General features: G+C 40.7%; 1 long non-coding RNA gene across 3 annotated transcripts in view; it reads right to left on the bottom strand.

The window, feature by feature from the left end:
- Positions 1 to 20,769, bottom strand: part of LOC125454644 (uncharacterized) — a 64,067-nt gene that overhangs the window by 29,520 nt on the left and 13,778 nt on the right. For all 3 annotated transcript variants that reach the window (XR_007248064.2, XR_007248065.2, XR_009446122.1), the window contains exons 2-3: positions 5,304 to 5,503; positions 35 to 193 (exon numbers count right to left, since the gene is read on the bottom strand). This is a non-coding gene — a long non-coding RNA (uncharacterized LOC125454644). The remainder of the gene's footprint in view (positions 1 to 34; positions 194 to 5,303; positions 5,504 to 20,769) is intronic.

The raw sequence follows: 20,769 nt of genomic DNA, 5'->3' as shown, positions 1-20,769 counted from the left end.
CTTTACCAGGGAGAGAATAATTTTAAAGCATTACCCTGCCAACAATTAACTTCTCTTTCTAATCCAGGTGCTGACTGTGCGTTTCAATGATTTTCTGTTCATTTTTATTCTGAAGTTTTCAAATTTCATGTTTAAATCCAGGGGTGATGGATGATGGCTCAAAGTCACAACAATATTAAGGATGGGGAGGAATCTGTTAAGTAAGTACAAGAAAATTTTCTTATTCAACATATAGATACAGCTATCAGAAATGGGACTGTACAGGTAGGACAAGTGACTGAGGTGTCGATGGGGGAGAACACTGGGGCAAGTGACCACAATTATATTAATTTTAACATTATTATGGAAAAGCAAAGAACTGTTCAAAAAGTTAAAGTTCTGATATGGAGTAAGGCCCATTTTGATGGCATCAGACAGGAACATTCAAAATAACAAAGTGTGGAGCTGGATGAACACAGCAGGCCAAGCAGCATCTCAGGAGCACAAATGCTGACGTTTCGGGCTGAGACCGTTCACCAGAGAGGGGGATGGGGAGAGGGTTCTGGAATAAATAGGGAGAGAGGGGGAGGCGGATCGAAGATGGAGAGAAAAGAAGATAGGTGGAGAGGAGGGTATAGATGGAGAGGTAGGGAGGGGATAGGACAGTCCAGGGAAGACAGGTCAAGGAGGCAGGATGAGGTTAGTAGGTAGGAAATGGAGGTGCAGCTTGAGGTTGCAGGAAGGGATGGGTGAGAGGAAGAACAGGTCAGGGAGGCGGGGACAAGCTGGGCTGGTTTTGGGATGAAGTTGGGGGAGGGGATGAGCTGGGCAGGTTTTGGGATGCAGTGGGGGAAGGGGAGATTTTGAAGCTTGTGAAATCCACATTGATACCATTGGGCTGCAGGGTTCCCAAGCGGAATATGAGTTGCTGTTCCTGCAACCTTCAGGTGGCATCATTGTGGCACTGCAGGAGGCCCATGATGGACATGTTGTCTAAGGAATGGGAGAGGCTGTTAAAATGGTTTGCGACTGGGAGGTGCAGTTTTTTATTGCGAACCGAGCGGAGGTGTTCTGCAAAGCGGTCCCCAAGTCTCCGCTTGGTTTCCCCAATGTAGAGGAAGCCACACTGGGTACAGTGGATACAGTGTACCACATTGGCAGATGTGCAGGTGAACATCTGCTTAATATGGAAAGTCATCTTAGGGCCTGGGATGGGGGTGAGGGAGGAGGTGTGGGGGCGGGTGTAGCACTTCCTGAGGTTGCAGGGGAAGATGCTGGGTGTGGTGGGGTTGGAGGGGAGTGTGGAGCGAACAAGGGAGTCACGGAGAGAGTGGTCTCTCCGGAAAGCAGACAAGGGTGGGGATGGAAAAATGTCTTGGGTGGTGGGGTCTGATTGTAGATGGCGGAAGTGTCGGAGGATGATGCGTTGTATCCGGAGGTTGGTGGTGTGGTATCTGAGAACGAGGGGGTTCCTCTTGTGGGGGGGCAGGGTATGAGGAGTGTGTTGCGGGAAATGCGGGAGACGTGGTCAAGGGCGTTCTCGACCACTGTGGGGGGAAAGTTGCTGTCCTTGAAGAACATGGACATCTGGGATGTGCGGGAGTGGAATGGTTTTGGGATGCAGTGGGGGAAGGGGAGATTTTGAAGCTTGTGAAATCCACATTGATACCATTGGGCTGCAGGGTTCCCAAGCGGAATATGAGTTGCTGTTCCTGCAACCTTCGGGTGGCATCATTGTGGCACTGCAGGAGGCCCATGATGGACATGTCATCTTAAGAATGGGAGGGAGAGTGGAAATGGTTTGCGACTGGGAGGTGCAGTTGTTTATTGCGAACCGAGCGGAGGCGTTCTGCAAAGCGGTCCCCAAGCCTCCGCTTGGTTTCCCCAATGTGGAGGAAGCCACACTGGGTACAGTGGATGCAGTATACGACATTGGCAGATGTGCAGGTGAACCTCTGCTTAATGTGGAAAGTCATCTTGGGGCCAGGGATAGGTGTGAGGGAGGGGGTGCCAAAACCAGTCCAACCTGTCTCTGCCTCCCTAACCTGTTCTTCCTCTCACCCATCTGTTCCTCCCACCCCAAGCCGCACCTCCATCTCCGACCTACCAACCTCATCCCACCTCCTTGACCTGTCCGTCTTCCCTGGACTGACCTATCCCCTCCCTACCTCCCCACCTATACTCTCCTCTCCACCTATCTTCTTTTCTCTCCATCTTCGGTCCGCCTCCCCCTCTCTCCCTATTTATTCCAGAACCCTCACCCCATCCCCCTCTCTGATGAAGGGTCTAGGCCTGAAATGTCAGCTTTTGTGCTCCTGAGATGCTGCTGGGCCTGCTGTGTTCATCCAGCCTCACATTTCATTATCTTGGATTCTCCAGCATCTGCAGTTCCCATTATCTCTAATCAGGAACATTCAAAAGTTGATTGGGGAGTCTGTTCACTGGTAAAGGGATAATTAGGAAATGGGAGGCTTTTAAGAATGAGATAATGAGAGTTCAGAGGCACTATGTTCCTGTTAGTGTGAAGGAGAAGGCTGGTAAGCTTAGGGAATGCTGGATGATCCTCCCTCACCCCTATCCCAGGCCCCAAGATGACTTTCCACATTAAGCAGAGGTTCACCTGCACATCTGCCAATGTGGTATACTGCATCCACTGTACACGGTGTGGCTTCCTCTACATTGGGGAAACCAAGCGGAGGCTTGGGGACCGCTTTGCAGAACACCTCTGCTCGGTTCGCAATAAACAACTGCACCTCCCAGTTCCAAACCATTTCCACTCCCCCTCCCATTCTTTAGATGACATGTCCATCATGGGCCTCCTGCAGTGCCACAATGATGCCACCTGAAGGTTGCAGGAACAGCAACTCATATTTCACTTGGGAACCCTGCAGCCCAATGCTATCAATGTGGACTTCACCAGCTTCAAAATCTCCCCTTCCCCCACCGCATCCCAAAACCAGCCCAGTTCGTCCCCTCCCCCCACTGCACCACACAACCAGCCCAGCTCTTCCCCTCTACCCACTGCATCCCAAAACCAGTCCAACCTGTCTCTGCCTCCCTAACCTGTTCTTCCTCTCACCCATCCCTTCCTCCCACCGCAAGCTGCACCTCAATCTCCTACCTACCAACCTCATCCCACCTGCTTGACCTGTCCATCTTCCCTGGACTGACCTATCCCCTCCCTACCTCCCCACCTATACTCTCCTCTCCACCTATCTTCTTTTCTCTCCATCTTCGGTCTGCCTCCCCCTCGCTCCCTATTTATTCCAGAACCCTCACCCCATCCCCCTCTTTGATGAAGGTTCCAGGCCCGAAATGTCAGCTTTTGTGCTCCTGAGATGCTGCTGGGCCTGCTGTGTTCATCCAGCCTCACATTTCATTATCTTGGATTCTCCAGCATCTGCAGTTCCCATTATCACTGATACAATTTTAACCACACTTTGTTATTTTGGATTCTCCAGCATCTGCAGTTCCCATTATCTCTGATCAGGAGCATTCAAAAGTTGATTGGGAGTCTGTTCACCGGGAAAGGGATAATTAGGAAATGGGAAGCTTTTAAGAATGAGATAATGAGAGTTCAGAGGCACTATGTTCCTGTTAGTGTGAAGGAGAAGGCTGGTAGGCGTAGGGAATGCTGGATGATTAGAGAAAATGAGGCTCTGGTCAAGAAAAAGATGGAGGTATTTATCAAGTATAGACAGCTGGCATCAAGTGAACCCCAAGAAGAATACGAGGGTGGTAGGAGTATTCTTAAGAGGAAAATTGGGAGGGCAAGAAGGGGACATGAGATAGTTTTAGCAAATAGAATTAAGAAGAATCCAAATGATTCTACAAATACATTAAAGGCAAAGGAGTAACCAGGGAGAAAAAAGGCCCCTTAAAGATGAACAAGGCCACCTATGTGTGAAATCACCGGAGAAAGGTGAGATACTAAATGAATATTTCACCAGTATTTACAGAGAAGGACATGGAAGGTCGAGAAGCTGGGAAATAAATCGTGATACTTTGAAAAGTCTCCATATTACAGAGGAGGTGGTGCTGGATACCTTAAAATGCATAAAGTTAGATAAAACCACAGGAACTGAGCAGGTGTTTCTCAGAACTTTGTGGGAAGTTAGGGAAGAGATTGCTGAGCTCCTTGCTCAAATATTTGTATTATTGACAGCTACAGGTGAGGTGCTGGAAGACTGGAGGTTGGCTAATGTGGTGCCACTATTTAAGAAAGTTTGTAAGGAAAAGCCAGTGATCCTTAAATCAGTGGTGGATAAGTTGTTGGACGTGTTTCTGAGGGACAGGATTCACATGCATTTTGAAATACAAGGATGGATTAGGGATATCCTGCATGCTATTGTGCATGGGAAATCATATCTTACTAACTTGATTGAATTTTTTGAAGAGGTGACAAAGAAGACAGATGAAGGCAGAGTTGTAGACATTGCCTATATGGGCTTCATATTTGACAAGGTTCCACATGGTGGACTGGCTAGTAAGGTTAGATCAATATGAGGTGTTGCATTTTGGTAAGGCAAACCTGCGGAAGACTTAAACAGTTAATGGTAGGACCCAGGGGAATTTTGCTGGGCAAGGAGACCTTGGGGTACAGTGCATAGCTCCTTAAAAGTGGAGCTGTTAGTAGACAGGGTGGTGAAGAAGGCATTTGACACTCATGCATTTATTGGTCATACTGGAGTTGGGAGGTCATGTTGCCATTGTACAGGACATTGGTGAGGCCACTTTTGGAATACTTTGTACAGATCTGGGCACCCTTCATTAGGGATGATGTTGTTACACTTGAGAGGGTTCAGAAAAAATGTACAAGTATGTTCCCTGGGCTGGAGGGTTTGAATTATAGGGACAGGTTGCATAGGCTGGGGCTTCATTCCCTGGAGCGTCAGAGACCGAGAGGTGATCTTATAAAAATCATGAGAGGCATGGAAAGGGTGAATTTCCATGGTCTTTTTCCTTGGGTGGGAAGTCCAAAACTAGAGTGCATAGGTTTAAGATGAGAGGGGAAAGATTTTAGAAAGACTTGAGGTGTAACGTTTTCACACAGAGGTCCTATGTGTATGGAATGAGCTGCCAGAGGAAGTGGTGAATGTGGTTACAATTGCAACACATAAAAGGCATCTGAATGGGTTTATGAATAGGAAGGGATTAGAGGGCTATGCATCAAATGCTGGCAAATGGGACCAAGTCAAATGGGGATGTTTGGTTGGATGTGTTGGACCAAAGGATCTGTTTCCATGCAATATGACTATATGACTCTAACCAAATGGGCCCAAAATAAAGAGGTTGACTGCATTACAGCGGCCATTATTTTATACCATTTCAAAAATACTTTGATTTCAGGATTGCATTTTGCTGTATCCACATCTGATATGGGAAATGAACACCTGAGTTTTCTTTATTTCTTCATTGTTGTGATGTCAGTGTATCATTGCTCATCCTGAATGTTATGATTGGAATCTGGACATCCACACCTGGTCAGAAGTATTCCTCCTGCTATGCTGGACACCTAGAGTACCTAAAAGAAGTGAATAGGAAGCTATCAAAATAGGAGTTTTATGCTGGATGGAGAGGCTTTTGGTAAAATCAACCTGCCCACTGACCAATTCCCAATGTATTAAACTTGGCCAGGTATTCATGGTGCTAATAGTTAGCAAGGGTTTTGCAGGAATCTTGTTTACTGCTTTGTTCTTCTGTATCAGTTAATTGATGCTTTCTCCTTCCACCACCCCCAAAGACTGCTGACCATTTGCTTGGCTGTATTTGGAACGTTTTCTTCATTCCTAGCATTCTTGGTGTTTGAGTTTTAGGAATAACCTTTACTTGCGGTGAACCTGCAGCATCTTATTTAATCCATGAGACACCCGGTCTTTCTGCCTTTAGGGCTAGTGGAGGAAGGTGAGGAGCAATGAAGATCAGAGAGACAAGAGCGCAGTGGCATAAAGGCTCTGAAGCTGGTTTACAGAATCCTGGCTACTGACTGTGATCCTTGGAAGAATGTTTGCCTTCAATAAAGTCTTCTGCTGGCTTCAGCCTAAACTATCAATTTGAAAGGAAACCTTTCTGTGTTGTTATAATTCCCAGCTTTTACCAACACACCTATCCCCCTCACAAAAGAGGCATGTAGCCAATTATTGGTTTTTAGTTCATAGATTAATTGAACGCTAAAGTAATGCTTTCTGGTGTTCTTGTTTGTCAAATCAAAGGCAATAAAAGTTCTTCGCCAGTGAGACACTGACTCCCTTTGGGAAAGCCAAATTCTACTTTTGTCAAACCTGGTTGTGTTTAAAAAGAAGGTGCTCTATCAGTGAGTTGTTGTACTCATCAAGGTATGAAATTCACATAATCCAGCAGGATTAAAGGTGCCAGTTTTCTGATGGAGTATCTCCCAGAAAAGCCCGGAGAAATCTGATCTGGTGTTTCTCTGCCATGTCACTCATGCAAATCTGCATGCTCCATTTCACAGGCTGCCGTGGCACAGATGCCTTATCGTCTATTTCGTACCCATTGATCAGGGCAGTATGAGAGCAACTTCTCTGTACCAAAAGAAAGCAAAACAAGCATCACTGTGAAAACTGATAGTGCAAACCTTGAGAATGGCTTGTATGCGTTTAAGATCCTAATTTTAACAAGAAGGCAGACAGGGCTAGTGATGAGATAGCTCAAAAAACTGACTGCACTCACAGCCATTCACACCCCTCAACCATTAATATAACTACAGTCTTGTGTGTAGCCAGCAGAGCTCTGTCACTCATTGTCTGTCAGTCTGTAAGGATAGGGTAGGACATTGGGATTTAAAGGCAATCAGATCCGCTAAAAGGGAAGGAACACCCTGATGGGGATGCTGGGAAATATATCTTTCCATTAGTGGAAAGGCTGACACACTGCTGTAACTGTTTTGGAGGCTTTTGTACAGAGAGGGGTATTCTTTTCCCCCTCATAGGGCAGGAAGCTTCCTAGGCATCAAATGTATTGGCAGACTATATTCGTGGCAGGAGCCCAACATCCAGATCATGGCTGCAATGCAGGAGATGTTTCAATGATCTGATTCAAATCTTTAAGAAATGCATATTACTTTCTTCAGACCTGCCCAAACCTCCACCAAATACATCTGTATTAATCAAAAGGTTCAGAACACTCATGAGAGTTCTTCCATGCCTGCATTCACTTTCCTACCATCAGTGTACCGTACTTCATTTCATCTCATTCTCCTTAGAGTGACACACACTCCACGACTGCAGCCCTCATTTGTAGAGCAAAGGCTTAGCCTTGGTGCAAGGTGTCACTGATTGCATGCACATCTCTCTGTGAGCAAGCTCTGCTAATTCTGCTTCCACTGAGCTTCCACTGATAGCTGCCGGAAACTGCTGCTTATTGCTCCATCTGAGAGATTGGCCAACAGACATTACATCATCGTTGGGTTTACAATTGTGCAAATGGAGTTGGCCAGTGTCTCCATGCTAGGGAGCATGGGCTCCAAGCTGTGCACAGGGATCTGTGCCAAGTTGGTGCTGTACTCCTCCGCGCTCCCTGATGTCAATCACAAGGTTCCTGGCAGGCTTTCCAACATATCAAGCATTTCACTGTAAATGCACATCAGCGTCCTTCTGTAAACTGCTCCCATGAATTCCTTACCTGCGTCTGTTGTGGCAGAACTCGCATGTGACTTCACCCTTTGAGTGAGCTAGCTCTTGTGCTTTACTTGCTGCATGGCCTGGTTGCAGCTGACTTGTGCCAATGTCTTACTGTGTGCAAAATCTATTTCAGTGCTTTTCTCTAAATCTAGACACAGCATCCATACCTGAACTGCTGGTTGTAAAACAAATTTGCATGACTGTGAATGGTTGGAAAGGAGTTTGTGGATGATACAAAAACAGATGGTAAAGCAAGTGGTGAGGATGAGAAAGAGTTCAGCTATTGCTAAATTAGGAGAATGGGCAAAAACTTTACAGATGGAGTATAATGTGAGGAAAATGTGAGGTAATGGTGGAAGAATAAAGTAGCTGTTTATTATTATGAATGGAGAAAGACTGTAGAATGCTACAGAAGAGAAGGCTTTGAGAATCCTTGTCCATGAATCACAAAAAGCGAGTATTCAAGTTTAGTGCATCATAGGGAAAGCAAAAATAATGCTGGTCTTTATTTCAAAGGGAATGGAGAAATAAAGTTGGGAAAGTTTGCGAAAATAATACAAGGTGTGAGTTGGTACACAGTTGAAATACCATGAGCAGTTCTGGATCTGAGTATAAGGAAAGATAGAGTCATGGAGTTACAGAGTTATAGAGTAATACAGCATGGAAACTGGCCCTTCAGCCAGTCTATGGTGCCCACTTTATATGTTAACTTTGGAGGCAGTCTGGAGAAGGTTTGCTAGACTGATCCCAAGTATGGGCAGTGTGACGAATGAGGAGAAGTTGAGTAGCTTGGGCCTGTACTCATTCGAATTTAGAAAAATTGAAAAGCAACCTCATTGAAACACACAAAATTCTTAGGGGACTTTATAGGGTAGATGCACAAAGGTTATTTCTCCTTCCGGGATAGTCACACCAGAAAGCATAATAACAGAACAGCAGGTTTCACATTTAAGACAGAGATGAATGGGATCTTCTTTTCGCAGAAGGCAGTGAATTCCGCTTGGGAACCCTGCAGCCCAATGGTATCAATGTGGACTTCACCAGCTTCAAAACCTCCCCTTCCCCCACCGCATCCCAAAACCAGCCCAGTTTGTCCCCTCCCCCCACCGCACCACACAACCAGCCCAGCTCTTCCCCTCCACCCACTGCATCCCAAAACCAGTCCAACCTGTCTCTGCCTCCCTAACCTGTTCTTCCTCTCACCCATCCCTTCCTCCCACCCCCAGCTGCACCTTCATCTCCTACCTACTAACCTCATCCCACCTCCTTGACTTGTCCGTCTTCCCTGGACTGACCTATCCCCTCCCTACCTCCCCACCTATACTCTCCTCTCCACCTATCTTCTTTTCTCTCCATCTTCGGTCTGCCTCCCCCTCTCTTCCTATTTATTCCAGAACCCTCACCCCATCCCCCTCTCTGATGACGGGTCTAGGCCCGAAACGTCAGCTTTTGTGCTCCTGAGATGCTGCTGGGCCTGCTGTATTCATCCAGCCTCACGTTTTATTATAACAGTGAATCTATGGAATTCTTTACTACAGAGAGTAAATCATAAGACAACTCCCTTGTTACGGCGACAAATCCCATGAACATTTGCTGTATCACCTCTGATGGTAGTGTATCTTGTTTAAGTGTCAAGACCAAAACTTCAAATGGTATTCAGATGTGGTCTCACCAAAGCCCTGTACAATTGTCGGGCAACTCTTTCATCCTGAATTCCAACCACCTTGCAATAAAGGCTAATATATAATTTGGCTTCCAAATTGTTCTGCAAACTAACTTTTATATTGATATGAACACAGAGCAGGAGTAGGCAATTTTGGCCTGTCAAGCCTGCTCTGTCAATTAATAAGATCATGGCTGATCTGATTGGCAACATTTTATCCCTTGCTTACTAAAAATTTATCCCCTTCTGCCACTTTGACCATCAATATTAACAAGCATAATGCCTTGAGAAAAGTATTCTGCTTTCCCCTTCTTATGAGAAAATGAATAATCTAAAGCTTCCCTGCATTATACCCCATCTGTCATCTTGGTGCCCATTCATTTAACCCATCTATAGCTCTGTGCAATCTTTCTGCATCTTCTTTACAGCTTATGTTTCCACATTGTTTTGTGCCATCAGCAAACTTATATGCGTTCTGTCTCTTCAACTGAATCATTAAAATAAATTGTAAATAACTCACTTGCAATCTTTTAAATTATTTTTTACACGACTATTCCCTGCATTGACCTTCCTCAGTGATGCACAATAATTCTTCTACTTTCTGTCCATTCTATCTTTGTCCACAATGATGCACTGTCCTGTTGTCTTTAACCTTGAGTTCTATCCACAGCCCTAGCTGTACTCCTCAAATCTGTATCCAATGCAACTATTAGCCTAGATTTTCAGGACCCGGATTACACTAGAACAAAGATGGACTGTCAAGACAAAATAATGGCAATGTCATATATCCACAAGTCCTGCCTCTATTTTCCAGCTCATACATTTTCCTGAAACCTGTGAAATCAGTTGCACTCCTGAACAGGTCAATTATCTTCATAAAGACTTCATCAGTTAAGTCTCCTACATTGCCTCCAAAAAAAATTTGAACTTTAGGCAGTTTACTGGTGGAAGCTGGTTTCTGGCACAGAAGGAGCCCTGTTCTCTATCTGCATGGTGAAAATCCTTTGTTTTTTATTTCAAAAAATACTTTATTCATAAGAAATTCTTTGTTCATATACATTGTCACAAATGCAGTTTGATTCTGTACAGATGCATATCAAGTAAACAAGCAGACCATTGGACTTTGGCTCCATCCAAAAAAAAACAAAGACCTCTCTTATACACACAATACTAACATGTAAAATGTTTGAAGCACTAGGAGGGTCCGAAGAACTGAATGAACCCCCATTTACCTTGTGCATGGTGAAAATCCACCCTCCAGAGAGTGTTCTGGCTGGCACCTCCAGCATTAAGTGAACATTAAAGGATAAGTATCCCTTTAGGGGCAAACTTCGCTTTGGGTAATGCTTGAAATCAGTGTCAGCGTTCACTGTTGGGAGATAGTGTTAGTTGAAATCACCTAAATTCTGCTCAGCCTCACTAATAAATACTTAAAGGCACACTAAATAATAAATTGTTATTTAACAAGGCTTTGAGTAATCATTCCTAGAGTTGGTTTTGCTTCCTTTACCAAAGTAGCATGTTGTGCTAACTATAGGTTAAGTGAAGCTTTCTGGCTCAGATCCCATTTTGACACCTTTTTACCTCCTTGGTACAGAAAATGTTCAGGCCAAAATCAATACTTTGCCTTTAGAAAGGCTATCTTCCATTGGATTTCCGATGATGAAATCAGGTTATTATGGAATCAAACCTAACATTACAAACTGGGGATACTGGCCGTTTAAGGATAAGCATTGAAAATTGGTTTTGAAAGAGGATTTTAATGTTAATTATAAAAGCAACTTTGATTTTATCCACCATGGAATTATTTGATAAATTCAATGTCATTAGAACATTCCTTTAGCAATTTAGTCATATTTTGAACACAAAGGCTTGCATATTCAATGTTCCTTTGTTTTAAATGTATTGTATAAACCTTACCAAAAGAAATTATCGACACTTCAAGTGCCAGAGAGAATAAAAGTATGTGCGTTACATTATGTTTTTCTGTCTGCAATTAATCATGGGGAGCAGTAAGTCTCTCGGACATGGTTACAAGGGCCCAGTGGAATTAATGTTTGAGATGGCACTTTAAACTATTAAAACAAAGATGAAGGACCAAAGCCTATATCACATGATTAAGATTGAAAAGAGTTGGAACTAGAGAAGTTGATAAAAGCGAACAACAAAAACTTATGTGTTCAGAAATATGTGCTGAATACTGAGATTATGTAATAGTAAAGATTTCATTCAAAACCATCTCTTTGTCAATTTTTGGAACTAAACCAAAGGTGTTATGGTGTTGCTGCTACACCTCTCACTGGAAATTTAAGGTGATATTCATAACCAAACAAGTATTTGTCAAATCAAGTATTTCAACTCCTGTAATAGAGACTCCTACCTTGACATTAGAGGGAATGATCTAACCAAAGGGCATTGACTTGAAACATCAACTCTTCATTTCTCTCCACAGATGCTGCCTGATCTGCTGACTACTTCCAACATTTCCTGGATGTCTTTCAGATTTCAAACATTTACTGTATTTTTCTTTTCTGTCAGATCTGCAGTCCAAGCATTTCTGGTCCCTTTGAGCAGATTGAGGACCATCTATGAATGATGGGATTTTGTTTTATTCATTACATTGTTATGATCTGACTCGAGAGTCCGTCTTTCATCGGGGATCTGGAGTGGAGGGTGTTGCATGCAGCAGTCCTGTATAACAGCAGACTGTGATGTTTCACAGACTCCCAGGCTAACTGTTTATTTTGCAGTGCTGTGGAACCCATGGATGGTATATATATTAAATGTGGGTCTTTGTACAGCCTTTTTAGTGATTCAGGGAACCTTCTGTTGTGTTTTTGGTTGCAGTTCAGTCCTATGGTCCTGATATTTGGGCACATGGTGTGGAGGGGTGTGGGCAGATCAGAGTATCTCCTCATGGGTCTGCTTGTGGGTCTGGCCAGGCTTGCTATAAATAGGTCCAGGCATCAGGTTATGGAGGGGGTCATCACTGCCCAATGCCTGCCCATATGTTTGAACTTGGGTATCATTGGAGAGGTAGCATGCAGTGTCCACCAGTGCTCTTGATACCTTTAGAGGGAGGAGAGCATCACGGGTGATACAGTATTTTATTTCCCCCTCCAATTCAATTTTGATTTAGTCCTCGCTCCCTAAGCCCCCACATCGCTTTTTAATGTTAGCATTTCCCTTAACACGTTTTGCTTGCAAATATTCAAATAGTCTCACAGATATTTTCTTGGGAGTGGAATATCCTGGCTGATAGGATGATACTTTGATAGAAATGTGCACATTTATTTGTTCATTGGGTGAAGGCATCATTGGCTAGGCCAGCATTGATTTTTCATCCCTAATTACCCAGATGGCAGTTAAGAATCAACCACATTGCCATAGATTTGCAGTCACATGTAGGCCAGACTACATAAAGGTGGCAGATTTCTTTCCTTAAAGTACATTAATGAACTTTTTTTTAACCAGCAGTGGTTGCATTAGTCTGGCATTTTATTGAATTCAATAATTGAATTCAGGGAGAGTCAATGGCCTAGTGGTAGTATTGCTGGACTGTTAATACAGAGACCCAGCTAGTGCTCTGGGGACCTGGATTTGAATCCTGCCATAGCAGATGGTGGAACTTTGACTTCAATAATAACCTGGAATTAAGAATCTAGTGATGACCATGAATATATTGTCGATTATTGGAAAATCTTTCAGGGAAGGAAACAGCCATCCTTGCTTGGTTTGGCCGACATGTGATTCCAGATCCACAGTGATTTGGTTGTCTCTTAACTGCCCTTTGGGCAATTAAGGATGGGCAATAAATGCCCTTATCCTGTGAATGAATAAATAAAATTCAAGTTTCACCATTTGCCGTCCTGGGATTTGAACCTATGTCCTTAGAATAATCGCCTGAGAGTTCTGAATTACTAGTCTAGTGACATTACCATGATTCTGTCACTTCCCTAAAAGAAACTTCAATGATAATTGAAAAGGAAATGTTTGCAAGAATTATGAAGAAAAGGCAGGGGAGTTGAACTAATTGCATAAAACAAGTACAATGGACTAAATGGTCTCTATCTGTTTTGTAAAATTCAATGTGATGGTTTCAAGATGATGAATATTCAACTTTTTATCAAAGGATGCCACCTTGCCTAATATTCTGTTTTAATTATAACTCAGTCAAAATCACGGTATATGTCTACCGAAATATGTCCTATAATTAGACAATAGAAAGGAACTTTAAAATATAACTCCAAAGGTAGAAGAACAGAATTAATGAGAACCATTGAAAAAGCTGATATTTTCTTAACTAGGATTTTTAAAGACAATTGATGCTGCAAGTCAACTAAACATACAACTTATTTTAAATATAATGTTAGGCAAGCAATTGATATAAATGGCTTTACAACCTTTGCACTAGTTTGGCAGTGCATATAATTTGCTGAAGTTAAATCTTAAAAAGAGAATGGTAAAGTTGAAAAACATTTCATCTGTGTAAGCATTCATTCAGTAATTAATTCCAGCAGCTGAAGAGACTCCATTTTGCTTGTGAGGTTAATATAGCCATGCAGAAGTTTACTGTTGGCACAGACTATTATTCTGCAGCATCTAAAATGGTTATTTCCTATTGATGACATTTGCTAGAAAAAAAAACACTGTTCTGACAGCCCCTTCATTGTAGTAGTTATGGTCCAGTCTGTGAAGAATATTACAAAGATTGCGTACACTTGAGTTCTCTTCAATTCACTAAATCTTACTAACACATATACAATTAAAACTGATCATGTATGAATGAATACTAGAACTTCAGATGAACACTGGTTCATGTATTTGTTGTTGGCTTAAAAATCAATATTGTTTATTTCTTAAAGTTTATTTATGGAATGCGTTTTTAAATGAGATAATTAAAACACTGCTTTGCAAACATGCTTAATTATGAGTACATATATTCTGTGAACGTACTTGAATTAGGTATCTTGAATACATATGAAACACATCAACATTTGCAAAGCTATCTTAGCAGCTTTTCAGATGTCTAACAGCAATTACAAAGTGGGGCTCTATGCTAAGGAATCAATATAATTGTACCAGCAAGTAAAATAATTTCATAAGGAAAAGGTGTAATTGCACAAAAAGAGGATTCTCACTCTGCAGTACCCCACAGAGAATCCATTGTAAGGAGATCAATTTTTTTTCTGCTCTAGGTTTTACTGCTTCAGAATTTCTGACTATACATAATTGGTTTTAATGAAATTTTAATGAGTTCTATTAAATTCTTTTACAAATATTTACGATAAATGTGCTTAATTGCAGATTATTCTGATTATCTTTTGCCATTACATTCTGCTGTAAAGCAAATCTCTTGCATTATAACAATGTTAAAGAAAAGCTGATAAAAGAATTGCAAAGTCACATTTGGGATTTTAAGATGAATTTGACACAGAACACATTTCTCTGTATTGTGCAATTTCTGCAGTAGCACTGTTAAAATTTCAGATTGAAATATGTTTACTTTCTCCAGGCTCAAAGAGAATGACAAAAAATATTTTGCAAGTTAAGGGGCAACTTATTTTAAGAACAGATTTTAGTCTGTCTACAAGCAAATATGATTATCTGCAACCCGTTGAATTTTTGATATATTCTTTTCCATTATAGTCATTTTTTAACATTTTGTGAATGTTTGCATGAAACCTGAATATGTAAATTTAGAACTATTTCCATTGTTCCTAATTAAAACAGTGAAGCATGCCCTTCTGTCTGACAGCACAGTGTTTCTTAATTTTCAATGTTTGTGAAATGAATTTCTGGAAGTTTAACAGAGCCTACAGGTTTGTTAACAAAATAGCAATTTGAAATGCACAATAAGGTTTCAGTGTTCAGATGCCAGTGCAATTTCATAATCTCCACTCTTACATGTGAGTTGGAATGCAGGGTTGACAGTGAATATTTTTAGGTGTTGTCTCATGCTGTGGTCTTTCGACATCAAATGTTTAAAAACTCACTCTGCATATGCTGTATTTTTAAACTTTAATCATATACTTCTCTTCCAGAAGTACTTCCCTAATTCTCCTCTACTTTATGAATAGGCACATCCACGATTATACATAATTTTTGAAGCCACGATAATAATTCAATTTGCTGGCACAGTTTTCTTGGGAGTAGTATATTGATAAAACTTCACTTTGTGGCTTGACTGGGAGAATGTAACAAATCCTTAATAATCACACAGTAAAACTTCAATTGCATACAGACTGATCACACAGCGACTTGTTGTATATTTTATCATTGGTTTTCTCATTAACACATCAGTTGTGACACAATTAACTGTTTATTAATATATCCTGTCATCAAAAAATAATCAAGGATGCATACTTTAGGCTGGCACCTTATTTGTCCAAGAAGGAAGGGATTTAATTTGGTTTGAATCAGCTCCAAAATTTCAACAGAGTTCAATTAATTAATAAAGTCTGTTCAAAATCTTGGAGATGCCACTGTCACCTTCCGTTTCATGACAAGAAGAGCTACTTGTCTCTCCATATTTTGATTCCACAGTGTTAATGGGGTGAGCATATAAACTTTGTTAAATGCATCTCTCATATACTAGTCAAGTAAATAAAGTCATTTATTGTCATGGAGCTGCCTTGTTTTATTAGAATTCCATTGGCAAGTGAAGAGAGAAATTGCAAGGCAAGATAGTTAAGTGCAGTGCGTAGTCTTAAAGCCAATTGCAATAAAGTTAGAATCCCTGCTGTTACCTCTAGTAATTCAGACTCTAGAATTAGAGTAGTTTTTTTCTCTCTCTCAGGTTTAATGCCTAAGGCTCTGGGCGGGGGGGGGGGGGGGCGCTAGTTTAACTCATTTGCTACAATTTGGTTGAATTTATTAAGACGTGTTAAATTGCAGCACATGGAATCAGGCGTGGTATAATTGTGCTTATATATACATAAGATATATCTAGAAACAGTTCAGAGGATGACAAGCAAAACTGAAGCACAGCCGTGCAATCAACACATTAGGACAACTTCGGAAGCAAGCGGCTTTTAACTGATAGCAGATCGCAGCGAATTGTTCCATTTCTGAGAAATGGGTTTCTTTTCTGTGCGTATTTTTTGTTAAATCTCAAATTGTCATCGTTCAATTCTGAAGGACTATCTCGTACTATTTGAGGTTCGTACCAATTCAGGGTGAATGGGATTTGCTCTACCGAGTTTCCTTGATGATACGAGAAAGCAATGTTGCCTGTCGTTTCTTCACAATACTAAAGGAGTAACCGCAGGGAACTCATCAACATGACAACGACGCAGAACGAAAGCGGTTAGGTCTGTGACGATTGAAAATACTCAATACAGGACAGTATGCAAAAGTAACATCTAATACTCTCTGATTTTCCACCGCAATGTTAAATCTATCTAATCTAAACAATATCGTCATCATTTTCCGGCTAGCAATTATTGTACAAAATATTTCGACAGTGTGGTTCTAAATAAGTTTTCTGTTTCTTGAAAATTAAAAGAAAAAAATCGCATTTGTTCCAAGCAAAAACATGCTGCATCATGTCGAAATCAAACAGGCTGTCCATGGTTAGGTAATATTACGTTTGTCAGCAGATGTTTGGAACAAACAAATGTAAACCTTAAGTAAATGCTGAATGTCTATAATTATTATCGTCAGTGCAAAGCATCATTTACTATGTCGTCAGTACTCCTTCAGTCGTGGGATTTCGTTCAGCTGTTTGTATGTCATCTTGGAAGCCGCCTTGATGCTCTTCATGAGAATGTAAAAATGATAAAGTCCACTTTGTACTGAAGATGAAAAATGGCGTGAACTTGACACCAAAAATGCAGTATGATGGTGTTTGCACTCCCAAATTTTATCTTGTTTAACCATTAATAATTTAAGCTTTCACCTTTCAGTGAGATTCAGTGAGAATCGACATTTATAATTGTGTATAAGCCTAATAGGATCTAATATTGATCTGAATATTTATTTATTATTGCTAACATATATTGTTTTGTTATATGCAGGTTGTGGGCATTAATGCAGCATTCCTCTCAGTCCCCGAGAAATCAACCCAGACTAAAACTGCATGGTTAGTATGGGAGACAACTACATGCAATGTGTGTTGGTAGGAAAAAAAGTACAAAGATTGGCTTGAATTCTATCCTTCTCTGGTTTGCTGGAATAGAACAATTGCTATAACCATAGCAGAAAAGTTCAGCATAAATTAGTGTCCTATAACTTCCACATCCAAGAACAGAAGAACCATCATAACTTAATGAATATTATTAATTGACATCTGTTTCATGAACTACAATTATTGACCATATAATTGCAACTAAAAATTGTGAACTTAAATGAAGTTTCTCTTCAGAAAAAAATCCCAAAGTTGTTCCAGATGGATTATTTTTTAAAATATCAGTTTCAACATTTGATAGTCATAGAATCATTCAGAATCTGAGGAGGCCATTCAGCCCATCATGTATATACTAGTTATTTGAAAAAGCTAGCCAATTAATTCTACATCCCTGCTTTATGTATACAGCCCTAGAGTATTTGATTTTCAAAAGAGTGGGAGGAAATATATGTTTTATTTATTGCAACTCTCCTTAGTGGATTCTATGTCCGAATGGAAATCCAGTAATCTGGACGATTATCTGGTATGACTTATCTTCATATTTCTGTAAAAAGTTCTGTTGTCTCCTATTTCTCATCTATATGCTGCCTCCCAACAACATCATCCAAAGTTATTATGCCTAAGTTCCTCATGTATGCTAATGATATCCAGGACTACCGTATCAACATTTCCTTTGATTCTAAATTTGCCATGTTGCTTGTCTTGACCTCCCTTATAGGATGACCAGAAATGTCATCCAATGAAGCACTGGGAAGACTGAATCTTGGTCTTCATAAACAGATGTATTGAATACAAAAACAAAGAAATTATGTTGAACCTGGATAAAGTTCTACAGTTTGAGGGAATAACTGATAGTTTATGTCCAGTGCTGGTTACTGTTCTTTGGGAAAGATGTGATGGATTTTGAGAGGACGTAGAGGAGGTCCACCAGAATTGTTCCAGAGATTTTAGTTTAGAACACTTATTTGGATTTGTTCTTTTTGGAACAAGAGACTGAGATCAATCTGACAGGGGTCATCAAGATTGTGAAAGGGCAAAGAATGAAGGCACAGTAAAGCTGATTCTATCAGATGTATTAGATGCATAAGGACTGGGAGACACAGATTTAAGGTTTTTGGCAAGAGGAGCAGGATGAATAGGGGAATTTTGTTTTAATGTAGTGAATAGCAATGATCTGAAACCTGCTGTTTATGAGGGCGGTGGAATTGGGACATCAACTGTTCAAAACTGGAGGGACACCTGAGGTAAACAGACATATGCATCTAGAGGTTATGCAGTTGGGGCGGGGGAAAACAAGGCCGATTAGATTTCTCTACAGACAGCCAACATTGACTGAATGGTTTTTGATTTGTCTTTGATTCCCCCTTGTTTGTTAGACACAAAATTCCTCCTTTCTCCTTGTTACTGTTTCATTCTGAACCAGATTTGCACCACTTGGTGTCTAAATTGAGCCCTAGATAAACTTCCAACCTCATATCCTCCATATCTCCAAACTGCTACATTCCACCTCCATAACATAAACTGTCTCCACCTGTGCCTTGGCTACCCTCAGCCATTCTTTTGGTACCTCTGAACAATCCTAAATCTTTGGTAAGTTAAACAGTGTAGGCTGTATCGTATCTCACACCAAGTCCTGTTCACCAAGCACCAATTTACTCATTGGTTTTCCATTCAGCAACACACTGATTCCAACCCTCTATTCAAATTCTTCCTCTGCCTTGTCCCTCTTTGTATCTTGTATCTCCTCTAGCCATACAGTTTCCAAGGTCTCTTCATTCCTCCAAATTTAGCCTCTCATGTACCCCTGATTTCCTTAATTATCATTGTGGCCATGCCTACAGTGGTTTAGGGTTGAATCCTGTAATTTTCTTCTTAAATGTCGCCATCTTTTGCTTCTCTTTTATGATAGTCTTTCTTGGTCAAGCTTTTGGTCACCTATCCTGATACCTCCTGTTATGACATAGTGTCTTTTTTCAGATTCTCAGAGCTTCTGCAGCGCAGAAGGAGGCCATTTAGCCCATCATGTATGCACTAACGCACTGAGCATTTTAACTTAATGAAAATCTCATACCTTTATCTCAGTATCGTACATTATCTACTTTCAAATAATCATTTAATGTGAGTGTTGGGCAATGTGTTTGTGCTCTAAGCACTTGCTGTGTGATTTTGCATGTATCTTCCCTTACATTTATACTCCTTTGCAAAATACTTTGACATTGTATTTTCTCGTTCATGATCCATTTGGGAATGGCAACAGTTTCTCCCTATCCACTCCTTCTACATTCCCATGATTTTGAAAACTTCACTTATACCTGGTAAGCTCTTTGGGATATTTTGCAACGTTGAGGCATTTGTTTCAAAGTGAATTGTTACTGTTATGTATCTGTTTCCCTTCTGAAAGATACAATTAAATTCTGGCTCCACGACTCATTTAGTGCATTTCAGATGATACTAAATTGTTGTGTAGTGAAAATTCTCATCAACTCTCCTCCAATTTTCCTGATCAGTTTTCTCCATACTGTTTGCTTGGTGTATATGCCTCCTAATGACCCACTTCCTCTGTTAGACAGGATGTTAGATAGGTTGGAACCATAATCATTTGACTGTTTTGAGACATTCAAATGTGAAGTGACAAAATTTGGATTTCTGAAGGAGGTGGGAGATGATGGTCTATCTTGCTTTTCCGACTTCAGGAAATGAGGTGAGGTCCAGTTTGCAGATCAGCAGAGAACTTTAACTGTGATCTCTCAAGATAGAAGCAATTGGATCACAGTGCAACACATTTAATAACCAACACTTGGAAAGAATTCTGTTGATTTTTTTAAAACCAAGCAACATGTTTAGATTCTGCTATGTTGTTTGTTTGAGTCTGTAAATAAAAAATGGTAACTTGTGGCCTTTTCACTACAATGCAGCACTGTCTATGAAGATTGAATTTATTTATAATTTTTTAAATTTATGACAGGCATGGGACATGAAAAAATTGAACTGCTTGCTTGTTTAAGAAACCTATTAAAATCCTCCACCAACAAAAATACTCTGTTGGTATAGAAAAAGCAATAGTCCTGAGATACTCTCAGACTTCTTAGAAATTTGAAGTCTATGGGTAACATCACAGATATTTAGATAAGCAGTTAAACATTTATTGAGAAGCAAAACACCTACAAAAACATCAAATAATGTGAATAATCTCAACCTTCTTTAACAAAGCTAATGATGATTAAATGTTAGCCGTGAAAAATTAGGACAATTATCTGAATTGGACAGATCAAAATTTCAATTTCACAATTTTTTAAGGGCAGAATAAGGTGAATGGCAGTAGATTATTTAACTTGTAGCATGTACATGGAACAAGAAGG

This window comes from Stegostoma tigrinum, chromosome 9, assembly GCF_030684315.1.
Source record: "Stegostoma tigrinum isolate sSteTig4 chromosome 9, sSteTig4.hap1, whole genome shotgun sequence".
NCBI classification, from domain to species: domain Eukaryota; kingdom Metazoa; phylum Chordata; class Chondrichthyes; order Orectolobiformes; family Stegostomatidae; genus Stegostoma; species Stegostoma tigrinum.
Note: the sequence above shows the minus strand (reverse complement) of the source record. Positions and strands in the feature narration are given on the sequence as shown.